This window comes from Dendrobates tinctorius, unplaced genomic scaffold (assembly GCF_039654945.1).
Source record: "Dendrobates tinctorius isolate UK_male_01 unplaced genomic scaffold, ASM3965494v1 ptg000062l, whole genome shotgun sequence".
NCBI classification, from domain to species: domain Eukaryota; kingdom Metazoa; phylum Chordata; class Amphibia; order Anura; family Dendrobatidae; genus Dendrobates; species Dendrobates tinctorius.
The window spans coordinates 34,887,070-34,914,707 of NW_027361730.1; the positions used below are offsets into that span (position 1 = coordinate 34,887,070).

The 27,638-nt window shown below is 42.1% G+C and overlaps 1 long non-coding RNA gene across 1 annotated transcript; it reads right to left on the minus strand.

Annotated features, from left to right (window-relative positions):
- Window positions 1–2,821: 2,821 nt before the first annotated feature.
- LOC141093151 (uncharacterized) lies at window positions 2,822–14,000 on the minus strand. Its single transcript, XR_012233000.1, has 3 exons — window positions 13,857–14,000; window positions 9,499–9,573; window positions 2,822–2,880 (listed from the first exon to the last, which is right to left on the minus strand). It is a non-coding gene; the product is annotated as an uncharacterized lncRNA (long non-coding RNA).
- Between the last annotated feature and the right edge of the window lie 13,638 nt (window positions 14,001–27,638).

The window sequence follows — 27,638 nt, forward strand, 5'->3', positions numbered from 1 at the left end:
GTGTGAATATAGCAGGGCTAGGTGTGAATATAGCAGGGCTAGGTGTGAATATAGCAGGGCTAGGTGTGAATATAGCAGGACTAGGTGTGAATATAGCAGGGCTAGGTGTGAATATAACAGGGCAAGGTGTGAATATATCAGGGCTAGGTGTGAATATAACAGGGCTAGGTGTGAATATAACAGGGCTAGGTGTGAATATAGCAGGGCTAGGTGTGAATATAGCAGGGCTAGGTGTGAATATAACAGGGCTAGGTGTGAATATAACAGGGCTAGGTGTGAATATAGCAGGGCTAGGTGTGAATATAGCAGGGGTAGGTGTGAATATAACAGGGCTAGGTGTGAATATAGCAGGGCTAGGTGTCAATATAACAGGGCTAGGTGTGAATATAGCAGGGCTAGGTGTGAATATAACAGGGCTAGGTGTGAATATAACAGGGCTAGGTGTGAATATAACAGGGCTAGGTGTGAATATAGCAGCTCTAGGTGTGAATATAGCAGGGCTAGGTGTGAATATAGCAGGGCTAGGTGTGAATATAGCAGGGGTAGGTGTGAATATATCAGGGCTAGGTGTGAATATAACAGGGCTAGGTGTGAATATAACAGGGCTAGGTGTGAATATAACAGGGCTAGGTGTGAATATAACAGGGCTAGGTGTGAATATAGCAGGGCTAGGTGTGAATATAGCAGGGGTAGGTGTGAATATAACAGGGCTAGGTGTGAATATAACAGGGCTAGGTGTGAATATAACAGGGCTAGGTGTGAATATAACAGGGCTAGGTGTGAATATAACAGGGCTAGGTGTGAATATAACAGGGCTAGGTGTGAATATAGCAGGGCTAGGTGTGAATATAGCAGGGCTAGGTGTGAATATAACAGGGCTAGGTGTGAATATAGCAGGGCTAGGTGTGAATATAGCAGGGCTAGGTGTGAATATAACAGGGCTAGGTGTGAATATAACAGGGCTAGGTGTGAATATAACAGGGCAAGGTGTGAATATAGCAGGGCTAGGTGTGACTATAACAGGGCTAGTTGTGAATATAACAGGGCTAGGTGTGAATATAACAGGGCTAGGTGTGAATATAACAGGGCTAGGTGTGAATATAGCAGGGCTAGGTGTGACTAGCAGGGCTAGGTGTGAATATAGCAAGGCTAGGTGTGAATATAACAGGGCTAGGTGTGAATATAGCAGGGCTAGGTGTGAATATAACAGGGCTAGGTGTGAATATAACAGGGCTAGGTGTGAATATAACAGGGCTAGGTGTGAATATAGCAGCTCTAGGTGTGAATATAACAGGGCTAGGTGTGAATATAGCAGGGGTAGGTGTGAATATATCAGGGCTAGGTGTGAATATAACAGGGCTAGGTGTGAATATAGCAGGGCTAGGTGTGACTATAACAGGGCTAGGTGTGACTATAACAGGGCTAGGTGTGAATATAGCAGGGCTAGGTGTGAATATAGCAGGGCTAGGTGTGAATATAGCAGGGCTAGGTGTGAATATAGCAGGGCTAGGTGTGAATATAGCAGCTCTAGGTGTGAATATAACAGGGCTAGGTGTGAATATAGTAGGGGTAGGTGTGAATATAGCAGGGCTAGGTGTGAATATAACAGGGCTAGGTGTGAATATAGCAGGGCTAGGTGTGAATATAGCAGGGCTAGGTGTGAATATAGCAGGGCTAGGTGTGAATATAGCAGGGCTAGGTGTGAATATAGCAGGGCTAGGTGTGAATATAACAGGGCAAGGTGTGAATATATCAGGGCTAGGTGTGAATATAACAGGGCTAGGTGTGAATATAACAGGGCTAGGTGTGAATATAACAGGGCTAGGTGTGAATATAACAGGGCTAGGTGTGAATATAGCAGGGCTAGGTGTGAATATAGCAGGGGTAGGTGTGAATATAACAGGGCTAGGTGTGAATATAGCAGGGCTAGGTGTGAATATAGCAGGGCTAGGTGTGAATATAGCAGGGCTAGGTGTGAATATAGCAGGGCTAGGTGTGAATATAGCAGGGCTAGGTGTGAATATAGCAGGGCTAGGTGTGAATATAACAGGGCAAGGTGTGAATATATCAGGGCTAGGTGTGAATATAACAGGGCTAGGTGTGAATATAACAGGGCTAGGTGTGAATATAACAGGGCTAGGTGTGAATATAACAGGGCTAGGTGTGAATATAGCAGGGCTAGGTGTGAATATAGCAGGGCTAGGTGTGAATATAACAGGGCTAGGTGTGAATATAGCAGGGCTAGGTGTGAATATAGCAGGGCTAGGTGTGAATATAGCAGGGCTAGGTGTGAATATAACAGGGCTAGGTGTGAATATAACAGGGCTAGGTGTGAATATAACAGGGCAAGGTGTGAATATAGCAGGGCTAGGTGTGAATATAACAGGGCTAGGTGTGAATATAACAGGGCTAGGTGTGAATATAGCAGGGCTAGGTGTGAATATAACAGGGCTAGGTGTGAATATAACAGGGCTAGGTGTGAATATAACAGGGCTAGGTGTGAATATAACAGGGCTAGGTGTGAATATAACAGGGCTAGGTGTGAATATAGCAGGGCTAGGTGTGACTAGCAGGGCTAGGTGTGAATATAGCAGGGCTAGGTGTGAATATAGCAAGGCTAGGTGTGAATATAACAGGGCAAGGTGTGAATTCCTTATATGTTAATATTAAGCGTCATCACTAGTTTGTGGTGGTAAAACTACTACTGGATAACTATGGAGTAATAGAAAGTACTGGAGCAGCGGGTGTGGAGCAATGATTATCAGGATCACTACAAATACTGTACGGTGTCACATAATATTATATTTCCAGAAATAACATACGTACTGGATGGTTTCCCTGGATGGACTGAACAGTCTTTCAGTGATTTTGTGGATCCTTCTGTTGTAAAAGAAAAATAATGACAAAGATTTCACAGCAGCAAATGTATGACAGCGACCTCAGACCCACAATGATCCGACAAATGTGACGTGTCGGAGAGATCATACCACTTAGGGTGTAGTGTGACTGCAGGGGGCGCCACTATCCAATGGCAGCTTCCTCTCCCTGCAGCTTCTTTGAGCAGCTCAGGATGATGGAGGGTTAAGTAATGTGTTGTTTTACTGGACCCTTTAATTTTTGATAGTCTAAGACCCGAATTTATCAAAGTAGTTCAACCAGAATTCTGAGATCAATTACAACATTTTGGCACAACTTGGAATTGCGGAAATATATTGCAACTTTTGGTGTTTCCACTTCAATTTCTCCCAGCTCCGCCAAAATGGTGGACGCCACTCGTCAGATGCCCCTGATTCATGAAGAGGCAGACACTCCTTCATGGATCAAGAGAGTCTGATGCCACAACGACGAGAAAATCGCCGGTCTTCATGTATCGGAGCCTTCGTTTTTCTTTCTTAGTAAAATTCTTATTCATTTTTTTCTTCTGCTTATAAAGGTAAATCTTTCTTAACCCCTTCACCCCCAAGGGTGGTTTGCACGTTCATGACCGGGCCAATTTTTACAATTCTGACCACTGTACCTTTATGAGGTCATAACTCTGGAACGCTTCCATGGATCCCGGTGATTCTGACACTGTTTTCTCGTGACATATTGTACTTCATGTTAGTGGTAAAATTTCATTCAAATAACTTGCGTTTATTTGTGAAAAAAATGGAAATTTGGCAAAAATTTTGAAAATTTCGCAATTTTCCAACTTTGAATTTTTATGCCCTTAAATCACAGAGATACGGCACACAAAAAACTTGATAACTAACATTTCCCACATGTTTACTTTACATCAGCACAATTTTGGAACCAAAATTTTTTTTTGTTAGGAAGTTATAAGGGTTAAAAGTTGACCAGCGATTTCTCATTTTTACAACACCATTTTATTTTTAGGACCACATCACATTTGAAGCCACTTTGAGGGGTCTATATGATAGAAAATACCCCAAAAGTGACACCATTCTAAAAACTGCACCCCTTAAGGTGCTCAAAACCACATTCAAGAAGTTTATTAACCCTTTAGGTGCGTCACAGGAATTTTTTTGAATATTTAAAAAAAAATGAGCATCTAACTTTTTTTCACAAAAAAAATACTTCAGGTTCAATTTTTTTATTTTACCAAGGGTAACAGGAGAAATTGGACTGCAAAAGTTATTGTGCAATTTGTCCTGAGTACGCTGATACCTGATATGTGGGGGGGAACGACTGTTTCGGCGCATGGCAGAGCTCAGAATGGAAGGAGCGCCGTTTGACTTTTTCAATGCAAAATTGGCTGGAATTCAGATCGGACGCCATGTCACGTTTGGAGAGTCCCTGATGTACCTAAACAGTGGAAACCCCCTACAAGTGACCCCATTTTGGAAACTAGACCCCCCAAGGAACTTATCTAGATATGTGGTGAGAACTTTGAACCCACAAGGGCTTTACAGAAGTTTATAACGTACAGCGGTACAATTAAAAAATCATATTTTTTCCACAAAAATGATCTTTTCACCCCAATTTTTATTTTCCCAAGGGTAACAGGACCCTAAAAGTTATTGTGCAATTTGTCCTAAGTACGCTGATACCCCACATGTGGGGGTAAACCACTATTTGGGCGCATGGCAGAGCTCGGAAGGGAAGCAGCGCCATTTGACGTTTTTGGCTGAAATTGAGATCGGACATCATGTCGCGATTGGAAAACCTCTGATGTACCAAAACAGTGGAAACCCCCCACAAATGACACCATTTTGGAAACTAGACCCCTAAGGAACTTATCTAGACGTGTGGTGAGAACTTTGAACCCCCAAGGGCTTCACAGAAGTTTATAACATAAAGCCATACAATTAAAAAATCATATTTTTTCCACAAAAATGATCTTTTCACCCTCAATTCTTATTTTTCCAAGGGTAACAGGACCCTAAAAGTTATTGTGCAATTTGTCCTGAGTACGCTGATACCCCACATGTGGGGGTAAACCACTATTTGGGCGCATGGCAGAGCTCGGAAGGGAAGCAGCGCCATTTGACGTTTTTGGCTGGAATTGAGATCGGACACCATGTCGCGATTGGAAAACCCCTGATGTACCTAAACAGTGGAAACCCCCCACAAATGACCCCATTTTGGAAACGAGACCCCCTAAGGAACTTATCTAGATGTGTGGTGAGCACTTTGAACCCCCAAGGGCTTCACAGAAGTTTATAATGCCCGGGCATGAAAATAAAAAAATCGTATTTTTTCCACAAACATGATCAATTAGTCCCCAATTTTTTCATTTTCCAAGGGTAACAGGAGAAATTGGACCCCAAAAGTTGTTGTCCAATTTGTCATGAGTACGCTGACACCCCATATGTGGGAGAAAACTACTGTATGGACACACGTCGGGGCTCGGAAGGAAAGCAGTGACGTTTTGGAATGCAGACTTTGATGGAATGGTCTGCGGGTGTCATGTGCGTTTGGAGAGCCCCTGATGTACCTAAACTATTGAAACTCCCCACAAGTGACCCATTTTGGACACTAGACCTCCCACGGAACTTATTTAGATGTGTGGTGAGCACTTTGAACCCCCAAGTGCTTCACAGAAGTTTATAACGCTTGGACGTGAAAATAAAAAAATCATTTTTTTCCACAAAAATGATATTTTTGTCCCCAATTTTTTATTTTCCTAAGGGTAACAGGAGAAATTGGACCCCAAAAATTGTTTTTCAATTTGACCTGAGTAGGCTGATACCCTACATGTGGGGGTAAAACACTGTTTGGGCGCATGGCAGAGCTTGGAAGGGAAGGAGCACCATTTGACTTTTTCAACTCAGAATTGGCTGGAATTGAGATCAGACGCCATGTTGCATTTGGAGAGCGCCTGATGTGCCCAAACAGTGGAAACCCCCAATTATAACTCCAACCCTAACCCCAACACACCCCTAACCCTAATCTCAGCCCTAACCCTAGCCCTAACCCTAGCCCTAATGGAAAAATGGAAATAAATACATTTTTTTTATTTTATTATTTTTCCCTAACTAAGGGGGTGATAACGGGGGGTTTGATTTACTATTTATGGCGGTTTTTATATTTGGCAGCTGTCGCACGCTAAAAGACGCTCTTTTTTGTAAAAATAGTTTTTGCATCACCACATATTGAGAGCTATAATTTTTCCGTATTTTGACCCACCGAGTCATGTGAGGTCTTATTTTTTGCGGGACGAGTTGACGTTTTTATTGGTACCATTTTCGGGCACGTGACATTTTTTGATCGCTTTTTATTCCGATTTTTGGGACGCAGAATGAACAAAAGCCAGCGTTTCATGAATTTCTTTTGGGGGGGTGCGTTTACACCGTTCCGCGTGCGGTAAAATTGATAAAGCACTTTTATTCTTCGGGTCAGTACGGTTACAGCGATACCTCATTTCGGTCGTTTTTTTATGTTTTGTCGGTTTTATGCAATGAAAACTTTTATATAAAAAATAATTATTTTTGCATCGCTTTATTCTGCGAGCTATAACTTTTTTATTTTTTCGCTGATGATGCTGTGTGGCAGCTCATTTTTTGCGGGACAAGATGATGTTTTCAGCGGTACCATGGATATTTATATGCGTCTTTTTGATCGCGCGTTATTACACTTTTTGTTTGGCGGTATGATAATAAATCATTTTTTGCTTTGTTTTTTATTTTTATTTTTTAAGGGTTTCGCTAAAGGGGTTAACTAATGGGATAGTTTTATAGGGCAGGTCGTTACGGACGCGGCGATACCTAATACGTGTACTTTTATTGTTTTTTTTGTTTTTTTATTTCCAAAAAAAGGATTTATTTGGGGAATATTTTTTTTTTTTTTTTCAATTTATTTGGCGATTTTTTTTTTAATTTATTTTAACACTTTTTTTAATTTTTTTTAACTTTATTAAATAGTCCCAGGTGGGACATCAATGTCCTGTGACAGATCGCTGATCTGTCACATCACAGATCACTGTGACAGATCAGCGATCTGTCACAGGCTGTTGTGAGTTCATTTTCCCCTCCACCACTGAGGCCCAATGAACTCCCTCTTCTGGTAAAGAAAGGTAGTGAGCCTGATTATCAAGCACCTGAGACTAATGATGATGACTGGCTGAGTGGAGTTACTGACTGGATATAAGGCCGCCGACGCCCTTCTGTCCTGCGGGTGATTTCTCTGAGGGATCCTTGGAGACCAGTCTGAATTCCTGCTCTTCTAAAGCTAAGTTTTCTGCTCAGCTTTTTGCATTTGTGCTTTGACTTTGTTTTGCTTTGTTTTTCTGGATTTCTGCCATTCCCTGCTGGGGTGAGCTGAATTCCTTTAGCTCTGTCTTCAGAAAATACCTGAGGGCTGATATAGTTTTTGAAGCCTAGCTGCTTCAGGGTCTTTTTCCATATCAGCCTGTTGGCTTATGTCTTTGATAGGGTTTTGGCAGATTGCAGACAGCAACCTTCCTTTCCTGTCCTGTTTAGTTAGCTTGGGCCCCATCGTTTGCTCAGCCTATCTTTCTATCTTTGTGAGTGTTTTTTCATCTTGCTTCACCGTCATTATATGTTGGGGGCTGCCTTTTACTTTGGGGTCTGCTCTGGGGCAGTTTAGATTTCCTTTTCTGTCTTTAGGCTATTTAGCTCTCCGGCTGTGATCGAGGGGTCTAGGGTTCCGTAGGAACCCCCCACGGCTACTGCTAGTTGTGTTGATAGGTTCAGGGGTCTGCAATCTGATAGTTGCCAACTTCTCTGGTTTTCTGGACGTAGCTTCTATTTTTGTGTCTGCCTCCTACGGTGACTCTATCATAACACAGGCATTGAAGCAGACTTCCTCATGCCTGCGCCTTGCAGGCACTGAGGAAGCCAGCTTCCTGCAGGCCCCCGAAGGCCCCCTTCGCCATCTTGGATTCGGGGGCCTGCAGGAAAGGAGACCCCCGCAGCAGCGCTGCACATTGCGCTGCCGTGGGGGGCTCAGGGAAGCACGGAGGGAGCCCCCTCCCTGCCGATGCTTCCCTTTAACCCCCGGTACACCGCGATCATGTTTGATCGCGGTGTGCAAGGGGTTAACGTGTCGGGGCGGTCCGTGACCGCCCCTGACACATTGTGCCGGGTGTCAGCTGTGATAATCAGCTGACACCCGGCCGCGATCAGCGGCGCTCACCACGTGGGCGCCGCTGATCGCGGTAGACGTACTATCCCGTCCATGGGCATAGGGGCCGAGGTCCCATGGACGGGATAGTACGTCGGATGTCAGAAAGGGGTTAAAGATAAAATTAGTCCTGTCATTTAGGGGTTAAATGCACTTAAGGCAGTTGAGTAATGCGCCCCCTGTGGTGAGTTGGGGCATAAGTTCAAAATCTACAATAATTAAGTGACATTTTGGGTTTTCTTTTCAGCTTTAATATTACAAATTACAGAAGAGATGAGAATGATTTTAGGGAATTATTTTCTATTTCATCTGCACTGGTGTTTACATGTGAGGTCTGTTTATTACTTAGGTTGAAAAAAAGACCTTGGTCCATCAAGTTCAACCTTTCTCCACCTATTGTGCATTTTGTCACTAAACTAACTATAACCCGCAATGTTATGTGTATTGAGGAAATCATCCAGCCCCTTTTTTAGTGTCTGCCAGTACTACCTCTTGTGGTCTGCATGCCACAGTCTGACCGCTCTAACTGTAAAGAACCCTTTCCTATTTAGCTGCCGGAATCGCCTTTCTTCCACCTGTAATGAGTGCCCCTCGGGCCATAGTATAGTCATTGGAAGGAATAAGTCATGTGCAAGTCCTTTGTACTGACCACACGTATATTTATGAATGAGATCTCCTCTGAGACCTTTTTCCTAAGCAAAACAAGCCCAACTTTTCCATCCTTTGTAATAATCTAGTTTCCACCTTTGAACTGACTAACTTCTGAATATACTTTTTAAAATATGAAGCCCAAAACTGGATCCCCTATTCCAGATGTGGCCTCACAATTGATTTATAAAGGGGTAGCAATATGGGATCGCAGAATTTTATCTTTTTTATACACCGTAAAATCTAGCTGCTTTTGCGGCTGCTGCGTGACATTGAGTACTGCTGCTCAGCTTACTTGTAACCAGAATCCGTAACTCCATCTCCTGTTCTGTAGTCCCGAGTTTACTCCCATTTAATGTATATACAGCCATAGGATTACACAGCGCAGATGGTGCAGGAAGCTGACGGCTCCTGGCTCCACTATTTTAATCAGCCATATCAATGTGGATACAGACTGGACATGTGCCGACCTCCTGAGACAGCTCCCAAATCAGGCGTCCTTGTCAGGAGGTATGCTATAGAAAGTATACATGCTTCTAATTATATCTCGTGTCTTTCTAAAGGAGCCATATAAAATGCCGGCTCATGGTCCATTCTTCCACGTTCTATATTAAACAGTCAAATATAGAATTCATCTCATTTATGTGTCCTATAAACGTCCTAAATTGAGAAATAACTTTCACACCCTGACAGCTATCAGTGTAGACGGATATATAGTATGTGCACACAGGTTTTATATCATTTCTACTGAAAAAAAGCACTTACAAAGTTTTCTCCATCACGTTAAGCTCTTGGGTCTCCTTTTGCAATCTCTCTTGTAATGTTAGCTGGATTTTTCTCCTGTTGTAAATGGAACATAAATCATCATCTCATATCTAAATGTATAAATATCAGCAATGAGAAGAAATCCAGTGAAGACATTCCCCTTGGTCTCCATCCCAAATGCTTCCCCACATTTTCCATCTACATCACACGAATGATACAATTTTGTATATTCAGAGCTATCACTAGGGGGCGCTCACTGTGTAGGGACAGAAACCTAGAAGGCTGGCGGCATAAACAGACCTCATGGGTATTATATATTTTTCATATATGTCTAGCCCAGACTTATTTAATGCTTTAATAACTGGGAAATTTTACATTTTGGAGCCTTCATTTTTTAACCCCCCTCCTTCCAAAAGCAATATCCCGTTATGTTTTGGTCTCCATAGACATTTGAGGATTTGTCGACAAAGCAGAATTATTTTTTTTTAATTTGTAAAATGTATTTCTGCATATTTGGCATCTCCATAATCATACTGACCTGGAGAATCATATTGTCAGGTCATTTTTACTGTACAGTATATTTAACATTCTAAGTAAAAATCCCCAAAAACCATTGCAGAGTTTCCGATTTCCCCCCTGCAATTTTAGAGAACTTGGAATTTTATTTCTAATATATCACATGATAAATTAAAAAGGTGTTTTTCAAATATCCAACTTGTCCTGCAAAACACAAGCCTTGATATGGCGATGTCAATGGAGAAACAAAAAATGACGGTTCTTGGAAGTAGAGGGGAAAAAACATGCAAAAAAACAGAAAATGACCATGTTGGTAAACAGCCGCAGGTGGAGCTCACTCCAGCTGTAGCTGTTATAGGCAGGTGACGGCTGTGAAACACAGCAAGTACCTGGTGCAGCTTCTGACCCGCTCTATACTCCTGATGTGACCACATGTCACCATCACAAAGCGACCTTCCCACTCACAATACAGAGCCACAATCCATGTATAATGCAGATCTAACCCCTGGTGGCCTCCTGCTTACTCTCTCCGGCACTGTTCCTCTGCTTTCTAGACCTTCTCTTCATGAGTGATTGCCAGGAGTCTCCATACAGTGTTCTTGGGGAGTCTGAGACATGCCCCCTGCTCTGGGCCGGTCCATCTACAAGCAGAGGGCAGAATCTCACTCCCCCATAGAGCAGTGTGCATAGTCCAGCCTGATCAGTCACCCTGTGCTGTAGAAGGACCAGCACAGAACAGGGGGGATCTGAGACCCCCAGAGCTCACTGTGTATAGAGGAGGCCGGCAGTAATGTCACATATATAGAGGACTGGGAATCAGAGGCGCAGAAACATCAAACATCGGGGATTTGGCTGTTTTACAGTTGTATATTTGAAAAACACAGTTTAATTTATCTTGTGATATATTAGAAATAAAATTCCAAGTTCTCCAAATCTGCGAGGAAAAATAGGAAACCTCTGCAATGGTTTTTGGGGATTTTTACTTAGACCAGTGTCTCTTCATGTGGTAATAACTCTGGAATGCTTGAACAGATCCCAATGATTTTGAGAATGTTTTCTTGTGACATGTTGTACTTTATGTTAAAGGTAAATTTATGTTTATTTTTTTGTATTTATTTATAAAAAAAATCAGAAACTTGACAAAAAGGTAAAAGAAAATTGCAATTTCCAAACTTTGAATGATTATCCCTTTAATCCAGATAGTCATAACACACAAAAATATTAGTAAATAGCATTTCCCACGTGTCGGCTTTACATCAGCACCCTTTGTAAAATGTTATTTTATTTTGTTATCCTTTTAGGAGGTTTAAAATGTAGAAGAAATTTTTCTTTTTTTTTTCAAGGAAATTTACAAAACTTATTTTTTGAAGGATCTATTCAGGTTTGAAGTAACTTTTTGGGAATCCTATATATTGGAAAACCTCCAAAAGTGATACCATTTTAAAAACAGCACCCCCCGACATATTGATAACTGCTGTCAGGTAGTTTATTAACCTTTCAGATGATGTTAAGGAATGAATGCAAAGTGGCATGACAGGAATGAAAAAATGTATTTTTACCTCTTAAATGTCGCTGACTTCTGAACAGGCCACTGTAGCCGGCAGACCCTAAGGCTGTGTTCACATGTTGCGGTTTTTTTCGCGTTTTTACCAAATAAAATGCTTAAAAAATGCTTAAAAGAAGCTTCCATTCATTTTAATGAATTCCGCACTTTCTGTGCACATTAATGCATTTTTTTCCACGAAAAAAAAACGCAGCATGCTGATTAATTTCACGGAAAATTCCGCATTCTAGCTATTTTCTATGTGACTGGGACTGCTCCGAAAAAAAACGCATTAAAAATGCGCATTTTTTGCTCAAAAAAGGTGCAGAAAACGCGCGTGAAACTTGCAGAAAAAAACGCGCGTCTTCTGGGAAGGAGTCAGGCTTTCATGCAGAAATTTTCTGCATACGTGGGCACATAGCCTAAGGCCACTATCTGGCAAACATCAGGACCACACAATCATGATCTCAGGGTGCCAATGGGGTTAAAGAGGGAGCCCCCACACTCTGTTAACCATTTGTATGATGTAGTCACTATTGACAGCAGCATCTAAGGGGTTAAACAGAAATGGACGGTGCCAACACTGATCGTGGCTAATGCAGCATGTTGTCAGCTATAGTGTACAGCCGACAGCTGCTGGATTGTTACTTGTATGGGAATGCTAGTCTCTTATATGTCAGGTCAGTAAAAAGATGTATTGGCGGTCATTAAGGGGTGAAACAATATGATGTGAGGTCCCCCTATGTTTGATAATTACCAAAGATAAAGCAGACAGCGGTGGGCTTATATTATCAGGCTGAGAAGGTTCCTGGATATTGGCCCCTTCCCAGAGTACAAGCCCACAGCCGCTCCAGAATTGGCGCATGACATTAGATGCGCCAACTCTGGCGCTTTGCCCGGCACTTCCCGTTTGCCCTGGTGCTGTGGCAATCAGGGTAATGGTTTATGGGGTTTATGTCAGCTGTGTAATGTCCACTTGGATCAACCCCTGGGGTTAGTAATGGAGAGGCACCTATCAGACACCCCCATTCCTAGCCCAGTAAGTTAAGAAAAAAACACAAATATTTATATTTTGCATATTATTTGTCTGGGGTGTGAATAAAAGGTACTATTTATTATGAAATTTACTATTAAAAGAAAAAAATGTAAAGGAAAGAAAAAAGAAAAATTTAGAAAAAAATGAAAATGATATCAGTAGAAGTAAAAAACAAAACAAAACAACTTTGTATCAATAAAACAAATCCAGTGATGTTACCTCCACTAATGCCCTTCCTATAAAGCTACTATGTACTGTTATTTTTTGTGCAAAAACCTACGTGCAGAGATGGTCGGCTGTCAGAGACATTAGGCGCCTCTACTCGGTCACCACACGGTTCAGGGCACATCCTGCTGCGACACCCAAGTACAGTAGGTCCCGGTAACAGGTTAGAGGGGTTATCCACCTTTTGGGGACCATTTTTTTAAATCTTTTTTTGAATGTATCCATTTTTGGCTAAAAATAATTTTTCTAATCGGGTTTCATCAGGACACTTGCACCGTTTGCCTTCTAAGGCTTCTGTGGTACAATGTCTATTGCTGGCTACAAAAAGAGTTAACTGAGAATCAGTCAGTGAACTTGTTCGACTGATCCAATGGGAGAATTTGTAGCTTTTTTATCTGTCTTTTTAAGCTCCTCTCAGCCAATTTATTAACACATCAAAGTTTAATGTGCAGAGAAATAAAGAGTCTGTAAAAGTCAAATGGTGCAAAATATGTAATGTAACCAAAATGCAAAAAGGTTTTGTCACCGATCTACTGGAACAATCCATTATCTCCTGTATTATTACACAAGATTTTATCCATGATGGGATCTGCTCTGTTGGACTGAAGTTTGGATTGGAAAGTCTGTGGCTCCTGGCAGATGTTACTGCGATCTGGGGTCCTCAACACTCCAGCGGGGGGATGATTTTCTCTATGTTTAACATACTGTACAGTATATAATATCTGATATAATTCTATGGACGTCATATTAAGCTATTGGCTCATGTTTCTTTTCTCCTCACCTGTCAAATAACAATTCCTCTAATGTTTGTTTGCCATAAAACACTTTTCTGTCTTTTTACCCTAAAATCTGATAAAGGAGCGACACCCAGTAAATGTCACCTCTGTGTGCAGTGGATATACGGTGTATCATGTGTAGACAGGTTTATATCATCTGTCCCTGAATACAATGAATCACACATCAGATAGAAGGAAACGCCTGTATCATTATGGGCTCTATAAGGTTTGTTATAGGAGATCAGTAATTCTCGGCACTTACATAATAATCATCCTGTTCTTCATCAATTTTGTTTTTTTCTTTCTCTCTTTTTTCTCATTCTCACTATTGTAGAAGGAAGATACATCCATTTATGTTAAATGGTCACAAACTCTATAGTACGAGAAAATGTAAGAAGCTTTGTAATATATCTTATCAGAGAAATCTGCTTCCTTCTCCACTTATGAGACACTTCTACTCACACTTACGTCTTGATCTCACCATCCCCCCCCCCCAGAAAAAAAATCAGTTTAAAGTGAACCTGTCAGGTCTTATACCGTTATTATCTGCAGATATTGGGTTAATCTGCAGGTTAATAGCGTTATGAAGGTGCCGGCAGCTGTACTGAAAGTGCGTCACCTGGGAGAAAATTAACTGTTTTTCTTTTCGGAGGCACCAGCTTTCAGTCATGCAGGCATGCCCAGAGGGATTACAGTCACGGCTCACAGCACTAATAGTGGCAACTGAGAGGTCGCTCAGAAGTGCATCATTGCACAGCCGGCTGTCAATATCAGGGAGCGGTTACAGCCTCACTCACTGTGTACTGAGTGGTGACTGAAGCTGCACCGAACACTCCTCTATGACTGAAAGCCGGAGGCTCCTCTGTTGCCAGCATACGCAGTAATCGCACTGCACTCGGATGACATTCAAGTGCAGTCAGATCTTTCGCACACACCCTTAGACTTGTATGGGTCAGTGTGATACAATTGCTAAATCTGCATGAGAAAATCTCAGATCTGAGCTGCCCCATAGAATAACACTGGTCCGAGGGCTGTGAGATGTTTTATCATGTAGCACTCGGCCGTGTTATAGTCTCGTGTGACAGAGTCGTTAAACTGCACATTTACCCCATATCTATAGGCTAATAGCGTTTGGGGAATCTGTCACCGGAAGTTTGACACCTAATATGAGAGCAGCATGACATAGCGATAGACTCTACATCCAGCGATGTGTCACTTACTGGGCTGCTTACTGTTTTATCAGCAGTAGATTATCAGTAGAGGATTAGTAAACCTGCCCCCTAGTAATCTTCCACATTCATAATCTCTGTATAACCCCACCTCAACATTGATTCTCAGCTTTCTGCCTATGAACAGTGTACACAGAAAACTGCCAATCAGTGATGAAAGCGGGACTTTTCTGAGCTCAGTATTCAGAGAACTGGTAGATCTGAGGAAGATAAAACACTGATTGGATCAAAACTGCTGCAAATAACCCAATAAGTGACACATCTAAGGACTCAGAGTCTCTGCCCCTACATCTTGCTGCCCTGAGATGAGGTAGCAATAACCTGGTGGCAGATTCCCTTTCATGAGTTTACATCCAGTCCTGTCTTATAACCACAGTAGAACTGAATAATATTAATATTCATTATTATATAATTTTATACAAATCTGGGGACGTCTCCACTTTCTACCTGTTGGGGGTCTGACTACCAGTACTGCTACAGATCCTGAGAGTGAGGGGTCCGCAGTGCTTGCTTATTGCCGCATCCCCTCTATTATTCCATATACCGCTGTGCGCTTAGCCGTGTCTGTATTAGGCCACATTCACACTTTTAGTATTTGGTCAGTATTTTACCTCAGTATTTGGAAGCCAGGGCTAGTAGTGGGTGATAAATACAGGAGTGGTGACGGGTTTCTAGTATACTTTCCCTCTGATTGTTCCTCTTCTGATTTAGCCTTACAAATACGAATGTAAATTACTGAGCAAATCCTGACTGTGTGAACGTGGCCTTAGGCTGGGTTTACATTAGCGTTGGAGTCTGCAGCGCGGTGCTGCGGACTTCTTTCCTTAAAGCTCCCCCTATTTCCGCATGGCTCCGCCTACTTCCACATGCGTCCTGCGTACCTATCTTTAACATTGGGTACGCAGGGACATGCGCTATATTCAGATGCGTCCGCGTGCGGCTGTTTGACGTGCCCGCCAAACACAAGAAAATGCAACATGTTGCGTTTGGAGGGCACTTCAAAAGGACGCACGTGGACGCATCCACATACAACGCATGTCCCTGCGTACCCAATGTTAAAGATAGGTACGCAGGACGCATGCGGAAGTAGGCGGAGCTTAAGGATAGGACGCTGCGGACTCAAACATGAATGTGAACGTGGCCTTAGGTGGAGCAGTTGGGTTTTTTTTTCATTGACTCTTGCTGGTAACTATTGTGTCCCCCGTCACATTCTCATAGTTTCCATGTAACTTAGTGTAAGGCCGGAGTCACACTAGCGATGAATACGGACGAGTGCTATGTGATAAAACATCGCCTAGCACTCGGACCAGTATTCATCTATGGGGCAGCTGCCATCACCGCTTTTTTTCTCGGCCGTATTCAGCATGCTGCGATTGGCACCGACACTCGACCGAGTCTCAGCGCACTCGCACCCATGTAAGTCTATGGGTGCGAGTGACAGCGCACAGCACTCGGATATCATCCGAGTGCTGTGCGATATACGCAGACAGTGGAGGAGATAGAGAAATTAGTTTCTCCGCAGCTGTGCTCCGATCCGCCCTGTGCAAGAGGCTCGGGGCACAGTAGCATGACACTCTGCTCCCGCTCTCAGCAGAGCAGGAACCGAGGGTCATTAGCATATCGCATCCGATGCTTTCACATCGGATGCCATACGCAAGCGTGACCCCGGCTTAAAGTGTAACTAAGCTCCACACTATAACAGCCCATGGTGGGAGGGGAGAGGAGAAACTGAAAGAGTATAGATCATTGTTATCTAGAACGTTTACTTTTATTAGCTCGCTAAGTCTCAGTGCTTACAGAGTCAGATGAATGTTTTTGAGGGCGATGTTCTCCTCCTCTATCTTCTTCTCTATCAGATGAATGTTCCTCTCCCTGTTGCACATGGAGAATATCTCTCATATTGAAATGTACAAATGCCATTAATTATTACAGAGTACAACAACATTAGTGACCATGACAAACTGGGCTAAATTCCTCCCCTTCTCCCTCCATCCACTCTAGGTACTTTCTTTGCCAACATTTTATATTGACTACAATCCACAGTTAACCCTTTAACGACCAGAGGGATTTTTGGTTTTGCGCTTTCATTTTTTGCTCCCCTTCTTCCCAGAGCCATAACTTTTTTTTATTTTTTGGTCAATATGGCCATATGAGGGCTTGTTTTTTTGCGGGACGAGTTATACTTTTGAACGACACCATTGGTTTTACCATGTCATGTACTTGAAAACTGGAAAAAAACTCCAAGTGTGGTGAAATTGCACAAAAAGAGCAATACAACACTTGTTTTTAGTTTTGCTTTTTACTATTTTCACTAAATGCTAAAACTGACCATTATCATTTTCCAGGTCGTTACAAGTTCATAGACACCAAACATGTCTAGGTTCTTTTTTATCTGAGTGGTAAAAAAAATTTCAAACTTTGTTAAAAAAAAATTGTGCCATTTTCTGATACCCGTAGCGTCTCCAGTTTTCATGATCTCGGGTTGAATGAGGACTATTTTTTTGCGCACCGAGCTGACTTTTTTAATACCATTTTATAGCAGACACGATCTTTTTATCGCCCATTATTGCATTTTAATGCAATGTTGCAGTGACCAAAAAAAACCGTAATTCTGGCGTTTTGACTTTTTTTTCTCGCTACGTCGTTTAACAATCACGTTAATACTTTTTCTATTGATAGATCGGGCAATTGTGAACATGGCGATACCAAATGTGTGTATGTTTGATTTTTTTTATTGTTTTATTTTAAATTGGGTGAAGGGGGGTGATCTGGACTTCTATTTATTTTTTTTGTTTTATATTTTTAAAAACTTTTTTTCACTTTTGGCATGCTTCAATAGCCTCCATGGGAGACTAGATGCTGCCATAACCCAATCAGCTCTACTACATACAGGCGATGATCAGATCACCTGTATGTAGTAGAATACTTCACTTGCTATGAGCACCGACCATCGGCATAGCAATATTGCAGTGACAACCATAGAGGTCTCCAGAAGACCTCTAGTTGTCATGCCAACTCGTCGGTGACCCGCGATCACGTGACACGGATCACCGATGGGCGGATTTCCGGCACGATTGCCAGAAGCGCATGTTTAATGCCGCTGTCAGTTTGACAGCGGCATTTAACGGGTTAATAGCCGCGGTTGGATCGCGATTCCACCCACAGCTGTTTCGGGCACATGTCAGCCGTTCAAAACAGCTGACATGTGCCAGTAAAGATGTGGGCTCAGCGCTGGAGCCCACATCAAAGGGAGGGTGTCCAGCATCGGTGGAAACTTAAAGTGGTTAAATGGAATCAGTCAGCAGTTGTTTACTATTTAATCCGAGAGCAGCATGATGTAGGGTGCAGAGATTCCAGCAGGATGTCACTTACTGGGCTGCTTGCTGTAGGTTCAATAAAATCACTGGTTTATCAGCAGGAGATTATCAGTAGAGGACTAGTTGTCACTTTCCCTGTAGTCCTGCTCTGTATATCCTCATCCCCACCACTGATTAGCAGGTATCTGTCAATGCACAATTTACCCAGAAAGCTGCCAATCAGTGGTGTGAGCCGTCAGGGCTGTATTTAGCGCTGATGCTGCCCGAGACACTGTGATTCTTAATGCCCCTTATGGTAAGTCAGCCTAAATACTCATACAGGGTTTTTTTGCATACAAGAAAACAATTTTATCAGTGCGGCGGATGCAATTTTAATCTATTTGTGCCTGTACTCTGTGCACTGACTGGTGGAGCATCGCACAGCAGCCCCTGCTGGCTGCCGTTCCACCACAATGTTGCTTCAGGCCCAATTTTTTCCTCTTTACAAAGAAGAGCACAAGAAAATGGACCTCAAAATGTGTTACCCCGTTTCTTCTGAGTGTGCTGATTCCCACATAATTCCTGTACTGTTTGAATCCCATCATCACTACGATGGGATCTTTGTGCTGTGAAATACGTTACATGACTGGCGCCCAATAAATGGCGGCTATGTGTGTAGTCAGATATTGAGCAGACAGGATTTACATGCGACTTCTCCACCTGAATAAGAGACTGAGATCAGGAGACATCGATATCACTGTGTGATCTATAAGGTTTGCTTGCATTAGTGAGTTATATTTTTTTACTTACGTTATTGTGAATCTTTCTTTAATATTTTTTTTAAGATCTTGAAGAATTATTTTCAGGGGGTCCACCCTATAGTACAAGGAGAACATGTCACTGTGTATGTTAGGTAAGGGAGAAACTGGGACTTTTTTGTTCCACTTGTCACTTATTAAAAAAGATATCAGAACTTAGTTCTCCACTATCCACAGTATAGAGAAGAAGTTACTGATTACGGGGATCCATCCGCTGGGACCTCCAGTGTTGAGATGTCCCATAGGATGGAGCCGAGGGGGCGCATGCGCCCCACACACTGTACAATGAGAAGAAAGACGCTTACCTGTAAATTAGTTCTGTAGCTGAAAGACAAACAACAGTTTACAATTAGACTTACTGAACTATCTAATAAATCACTCAGTGGTAGCAGACGACTTATTGTTGGGCCGTATTCACACTTCATTTTATTCTCATCCACACAAAACTAAGCCAATTAGTTTTCATTAGTGTGCAGCATCTGATTGTCATCTGTTTCCTTCCCAACGTTACTGTACAGAGACTTCCTTATACCATTATCGGATCGGATCTGGCATTCAGGTTTCGGTCATACTGTAACTACTGGGGTGCAGGGGTGTTACATCCTTAGTGGCGGACCACACGGCCGGGAGTCCTGGGGAGCACTGGCTATGTTCCCCATCACCCAACAGTCATCACAATTTTACTGTTCCAGTCCCACCATGCAGCCTGCCCCTATGAGTCTGAGACTCAGCTCAGCAGGCGCCATTACATCAATATTTTGCGCCTGCTGTGCAAAGCCTCAGTCCCCGCACTGCACAGCCTGGAGCAGGGCGCTGGGAGGAGACAGCGAGGTATAAATGCTGTAATTGTAAGTACTGAGAATGTCAATACTTACATCTCATGTTGGAAATCGCCATCTGTAATAGTAAAAAGAGAAATGTATAAAATCCATGAAATATTTCCGCTTCTTACATTGTACCGTACATCACACACTCATAGGCTTCCATTACACGGGATGAGCAATGTGGTTTTATGTTATTGTACAGGATAGATTTATTAATTGTAAGGCGATGTATGAGCAGAGCGCCGGTCCATACCCCAATGCAGCATTCATATCGTCCATAAATCGCTCGCCTGGTAAGTGACCCCGGCGTCTGCTGACACCTCAGTGACATCTGACTATGATTATTCCATTTATAAAATATGTGGAATATAGCTATAAATGAGCGGCGTCTTATGAATCTCTGAAGCTGCGGCCATTTTTTCCATATTTATTTATGCTAAAAAATGGGGGCAAACTATATTCATCATGAAGTGTGTCAGGGACTTTGGAGGGGTCTCAGAAGCAGAGCCCACTCCACACCAGGCGGCTATCTATATTACATAGATGTCATCATCCTCTATCGGCAGCAGTTGGTGTACCCGTTGATTGCCGCTATTAACCTGTTTAATGGCACTGTCAGCAGAGCTGAGGAAGCTGACTCCGCCCACACCAGGCTCTGTATGTACAATCTCCATAGAGAGTGAGCTGTCTGTCACAGGAGGGGTGTGTTGGACCAGGGCTCAGGGACCAGCTAGTCCCAGCAATGGTAAGCTACTGGCACTGAAACAATCATTGTAAGCATCGCTGACATCTGTGTGTTACCCCTACAGCATGCTGTCTTCAGTTTACATAGCAAAAACCTGATGACAGATTTTTTTTTAAATAAGAAAAAAAGAAATGCAGGTTTGACGTCGTTGTAACCGCACTGACCTGATTGGTTCAGGCAGTTGGCCGTGCGTAAATAACGGACATCAGACAACAGAAATTCATTTTTCTATATACATATAGAGATCTCATTACAATCATTATTCTGAATTACATGACTCTTTTCTTATTTCAGACTTACATGAATTGTTTCAAAAATTGCGCTCGTCATTCTCATACAATAAATAATCGCATTAACCTGAATTGGGTAAAAGAGAAAGGTTTCCTTATAAATATAGCCTAATGTTCATTACCAGTTGTATCAATAGTACATATTGCCATAACAAGCTAATCAACAAATATAAGGTTTTCTAATTAAAAATGTATGGGCTATGAGAAGTAGGAAGTAGAGGAAGCTTGTCATAAGAAATCAGGACCTTATATAGCTAGGAAATGGGGAATAATAAGGATCGGGGACAGGAGTATAAACACGCACATACTCACTATTACACTCCTACTATAACCCTCAACGGAATGCTGGGTGAGCGGCTGCTTCTTTATTCCTCCTCATGATGTCACAATATCCAGGCAGAGGTGACCATGGCTCTGTGATCTCATAACAGTCTACAGTAGAAAGTGCTAGAACAAGCCCTGCAGCCAATGAGATCAATAGAAATCTGTGTAATAAAATCTATGGAGGGTTTATAATTGTACGCAAATAATCTGATACAGTAAGTTAATACAAGTGATTGGAAACAACAACCCCCCACACACAGACCCGGGAACACATACGCAGAAGCGTCTTATAATCCACGTTTTTTATTATATTGTTCTTATACACCATATGGACAGAAGTATAGGGATACAGAATTTTAGGACATCCCATTCTACATCCATAGGCATTAATTTGAATTTTCTCTCTTTCTACAAGATTTTGGAGTTGTTTGTGGGAATTTTTGGGCTTTCATTCAGAAGAGTATTTGTAACATCAGACACTCATGCTGGATGGGTGGTCCGGGCTAGCAATCTCCATTCTAGTAAATCCTGATGGGGTTGAAGTCCGGGTTCTGTGCGGCCAGTCAGATTCTTCCAAACCTAAATCCCCAACCTTCCCTTTATGGATCTTGCTTTGTGCACTGGAGCGTTGTCATGTTGGAACAGAAAAGGGCCTTCTCAAAACTGCTCCCACAATATTGGAAGCGCAGATTTCTCCATAATGTCTTCTATGCTGAAGAATTAAACCTTACCTTCACTAAAACCAAGAACCCAAAGCCGACCCCTGAAAACCAACCCCATAGCATTATCTTTCTCCACCAAACTCTACAGCTGGCACAATGCAGTCAGGCAGGTAACATCTCCTGGCATTCACCAAACCTAGAGTCGTCCATCAGATGACAGAGAAGCGCGATCCGTGACTGCACAGGACACGTTTCTACTGCTCTGCATTATTGCAGATGTAAAAGTGATAATACTAAAAAGACAGTGTAAGAAAGATGGAGAAATATCTGGATATTCAAGCTGATAAGGAACCATGTCACACCTCCACCAGACTGACTCCAGATCACTACACTCCTCAGCCATCACTCCCATCACCTCTCCATTTGTTATAAAAGCATCAATCTTAGAACCTTGGCTTATCTTTAGAAGACATTACACCATCCACCCCAGGCAGAAATATCCTGTTTTGACGTCTCTTAAATTTTTTGCTCTTTACTCATTCATTTGTAAACCTGCCTGATGAAGGGGCCTCTGTGCTCTCAACGCATACAAATATATATTTTTTCATGCTGTCCAGTATAGGTATCACTCCTAGAATACTTTTGTTTGTTGTTGGTATAAAAGAAATTACACATGCAGGGGTTGAATATATACAGAGAAAAGAAACGATCAAAAGTGTCCAAAACCACTTATGAAAATACAAAATACATTTTTATTGTGATTTAATCAGGAATAAGGAGAACAGTGGGATAAGAGTTAAATGACCAAAAAAGCACATGGGCAGACATGGGACACACAAAGGGTGGAAAAACCATAGGGATATATGTGACTTTTACATAGCCATAACAACATAGTTTAAAGGTATATTGCACTATAACAAGTAAAAGTAATACACCTGGACATAGTATCAAGTAAATAATAATAGTAAAGAGGTAGCTATAAAATGGATATTACCTGTCCTGGTATATAGTGGAGGTCCACCCGGCGTGCTCCCCCCCGACGCGCATTTCAGCGAGATGGCCCCATATATATGGGGAGAACTGGGGCCATCATACTATATACCCTATATGGAAGGAATTGGGGCCATCCTACTAATTATACATACATGGTCAAAATTGTTGGTACCTCTCGTTTAATGACAGAAAAACCCACAATGGTCACAGAAATCACTTGAATCTGACAAAAGTAATAAAAAATGTATGAAAATGAACAAATGAAAGTCAGACATTGCTTTTCAACCATGCTTCCACAGAATTAAAAAAAAAAATAAAACTCATGAAATAGGCCTGGACAGAAATGATGGTACCTCTGAAAATGTGACAAAAGGGACATGTTAAATCAAGGTGTGTCCACTAATTAGCATCACAGGTGTCTACAATCTTGGAATCAGTGAGTTGGCCTGTATAGAGACTACAGATACTCACTGGGCTGTTTGGTGACATGGTGTGTATTACACTCAACATGGACCAGAGGAAGCGAAGGAAAGAGTTGACTTAGGAGATTAGAAAGAAAATTATAGACAAACATGTTAAAGGTAAAATCTATAAGACCATCTCCAAGGAGCTTGATGTTCCTGTGACTACAGTTGCACATATTCAGAAATTTAAGATCCATGGGATTGTAGTCAACCTCCCTGGGGACGTGGCCGCAGGAGGAAAATTGATGACAAATCAAAGAGACGGATAATACGAATGGTAACAAAAGAGCCCGAAAAACTACTAAACTGATTAAGGGTGAACTTCAAGCTCAAGGAACATCAGTGTCAGATCGCACCATCTGTCGTTTTATCAGTCAAAGTGGACTTCATGGGAGATAACCAAGAAGGACAACATTGTTGACAAAAAAAAAAAAAATCATAAAAAGGCCGGACTGAAATTTGCCAAACTACATGTTGACAAGCCACAAAGCGTCTTGGAGGATGTCCTATGGACCGATGAGACAAAAATGGAACTTTTTGGCAAGACACATCAGCTCTATGTTCACAGATGGAAAAATTAAGCATACCAAGAAAAGAACACTGTCCCTACTGTTAAACATGGAGTAGGCTCTTCTGTTTTGGGGCTGATTTGCTGCATCTGGCATAGGGTGTCTAGAATCTGTAATGTAAACAAATCCCATAACAACGCATATGGAACAAAAAGAGATCCCAAATAATATTAAAAACAATATTTATTGCATATTCCTTAAAAATACAAAAGCATAATGCCGTATAGGGGACGCTAGGACACCACAATCAATAATATCAGGAAAGAGGGATGCAGGACATCTGAAATACATGAATTTTACAATCTCATTACAATATAAGATGTGACAAATTATAGTACCAACAATCACTAATCAATACTCATGAAGAGTTATTGTATACAAGTAAACATATCATGGCATATTCTATCACAATATTGTAACCGTCATGCTATAACATGGACTGCGTTCTGAAAATAATATGATTCAAAATATTGTCCCTCAAACACTGTAGGTAAGGGTTGCATATCCCATTAGAATGATTAACTTAACCCCTTAGCGACAGAGCCAGTTTGCAGCTTAATGACCAGGCCAATTTTTACAATTCTGACCACTGTCCCTTTATGAGGTTATAACTCTGGAACGCTTTAATGGATCCTGCTGATTCTGAGATTGTTTTTTCGTGACATATTGTACTTCATGTTAGTGGTAAAATTTCTTCGATAAGTCTTGTGTTTATTTATGAAAAAAACAGAAATATGGCAAAAAAATTTAAAATTTTGCAATTTTAAAACTTTAAATTTTTATGCCCTTAAATCAGAGAGATGTGTCACATAAATTTCTTAATAAATAACATTTCCCACATGTCTACTTTACATCAGCACAATTTTGGATGCAACATTTTTTTTGTTAGGAAGTTATAAGGGTTAAAAGTTGACCAGCGATTTCTCATTTTTACAACAAAATTTACAAAGCCTTTTTTTTAGGGACCACATCATATTTAAAGTCATTTTGAGGGGTGTACATGACAGAAAATACCCAAAAGTGGCACCATTCTAAAAACTAGACCCCTCAAGGTGCTAAAAACCACATTCAAGAAGTTTATTAACCCTTTAAGTGCTTCACAGGAACGAAAGCAATGTGGATGGAAAAAATTAACATTTAACTTTTTTTTGGAAAAAAATTACTTCAGAACCAATTTTTTTTATTTTCACAAGTGTTAAAAGAGAAAATCAACCAAAAAATTTGTTGTACAATTTCTCCTGAATACGCCGATACCCCATATGTGGGGGTAAACCCCTTTTTCAGCACACGGTAGAGCTCGCAAGGGATGGAGCACCGTTTGACTTTTTCAACGCAGAATTGGCTGGAATTAAGATCGGATGCCATGTTGCGTTCGGAGAGCCCTTAATGTGCCTAAACAGTGGAAAACTCCAACAAGTGACCCCATTTTGGAAACTAGACCCATTAAGGAACTTATCTAGATGTGTGGTGAGCACTTTGAACCTTCAAGTGCTTCACAGAAGTTTATAACGTAGAGCCGTGAAAATAAGAAATCCATTTTTTTTCCACAAAAATGATCTTTTCGCCCCCAAATTTTTATTTTTACAAGGGTAACAGGAGAAATCATACCCCCACAGTTATTATGCGATTTGTCCTGAGTACGCCGATACCCCATATGTTGGGAGGAACCACTGTTTGGGTGCATGGGAGAGCTTGGAAGGGAAGGAGTGCCATTTTGGAATGCAGACTTTGATGGAATGGTCTGCGGGCATCATGTTGCGTTTGCAGAGCCCCTGATGGGCCTAAACAGTGGAAACCCCCAACAAGTGACTCCATTTTGGAAACTAGACCCATGAAGGAGCTTATCTAGATGTGTGGTGAGCACTTTGAACCTTCAAGTGCTTCACAGAAGTTTATAACGTAGAGCCGTGAAAATAAGAAATCCATTTTTTTTCCACAAAAATGATCTTTTCACCCCCAAATTTTTATTTTTACAAGGGTAACAGGAGAAATCATACCCCCACAGTTATTATGCGATTTGTCCTGAGTACGCCGATACCCCATATGTGGGGAGGAACCACTGTTTGGGTGCATGGGAGAGCTTGGAAGGGAAGGAGTGCCATTTTGGAATGCAGACTTTGATGGAATGGTCTGCGGGCATCATGTTGCGTTTGCAGAGCCCCTGATGGGGCTAAACAGTGGAAACCCCCAACAAGTGACTCCATTTTGGAAACTAGACCCATGAAGGAACTTATCTAGATGTGTGGTGAGCACTTTGAACCTTCAAGTGCTTCACAGAAGTTTATAACGTAGAGCCGTGAAAATAAGAAATCCATTTTTTTTTCCACAAAAATGATCTTTTCACGCCCAAATTTTTATTTTTACAAGGGTAACAGGAGAAATCATACCCCCACAGTTATTATGCGATTTGTCCTGAGTACACTGATACCCCATATGTGGGGGGAACCACTGTTTGGGCGCATGGGAGAGCTCGGAAGGGAAGGAGTGCCATTTTGGAATGCAGACTTTGATGGAATGGTCTGCGGGCATCATGTTGCGTTTGCAGAGCCCCTGATGGGCCTAAACAGTGGAAACCCCCCACAAGTGACCCCATTTTGGAAATTAGACCCCCTAAGGAACTTATCTAGATGTGTGGTGAGCACTTTGAACCCCCAAGCGCGTCACAGAAGTTTATAAACGCAGAGCCGTGAAAATAAAAAGTCTTTTTTATTTCCACAAAAGTGATTTTTTTAGACCCCAATTTTTAGACCCCCAAAGTTGGTAAATAGTGGAAACCCCTCAATTCTTGCTCCAACCCTAACCCCAACACACCCCTAACCCTAATCCCAACCCTAATCCCTAATCCTAACCCTAATCCTAGTTCGCCCTAACCCTAGCCCAACCCTAGCCCTAACCCTAGCCCTAACCCTAGCCCTAACCCTAGCCCAACCCTAACCCTAGCCCAACCCTAACCCTTAACCCTAGCCCAACCCTAACCCTAGCCCTAACCCTAGCCTAACCCTAACCCTAGCCTAACCCTAACCCTAGCCTAACCCTAACCCTAGCCTAACCCTAACCCTAGCCTAACCCTAGCCTAACCCTAGCCTAACCCTAACCCTAGCCTAACCCTAACCCTAGCCTAACCCTAACCCTAGCCTAACCCTAACCCTAACCCTAGCCTAACCCTAACCCTAGCCTAACCCTAACCCTAGCCTAACCCTTATAGAAAACTGAAAAAAAAAATATTTTTTTTATTTCATTATGTGTGCCTATATAAGGGGATGATAAACGGGGGGGTTATGTACTATTTTTATTATTTTGATCACTATGATCGTTTATCATAGTGATCAAAATAATGAATGGAATCTGCCAGCCGGAGCCAGCAGATTCCCAGCGGGCGCACTGCGCATGCGCCCGCCATTTTCAAGATGGCGGCGCCCATCGGATGACACCGGCGGGCGCGGGACCACCGGGAGGGGATGGAGGACAAGGGAGAGGTACCGGGGGGATTGGGGACCCTATTTCTCTATCCTCTGATGTGCGATCACATCAGAGGAAAGAGAAATTAAATGTAAAATTGCGGCTTTTTTTTTGCGGTCGCCGATAAAGGGTTAATAACGGCGATCGCAAAAGCGGGGGTCGGTAAAAACCCACCGATTCATGTTCTCTGTGGACTCGGCTACCCCTGGCAGCCGAGACCCCGGAGAAAATCCGACACTGGGGGGCGCTATTCACTTAAATCACAGCGCCGTGAATTAACAGCGCTGTGGTTTAAGTACCCTTAATTACCGCCGTTAAAAGGCGTATCGGCGGTCGTTAAGGGGTTAAAAACCGTGTGAAATAACACGTAC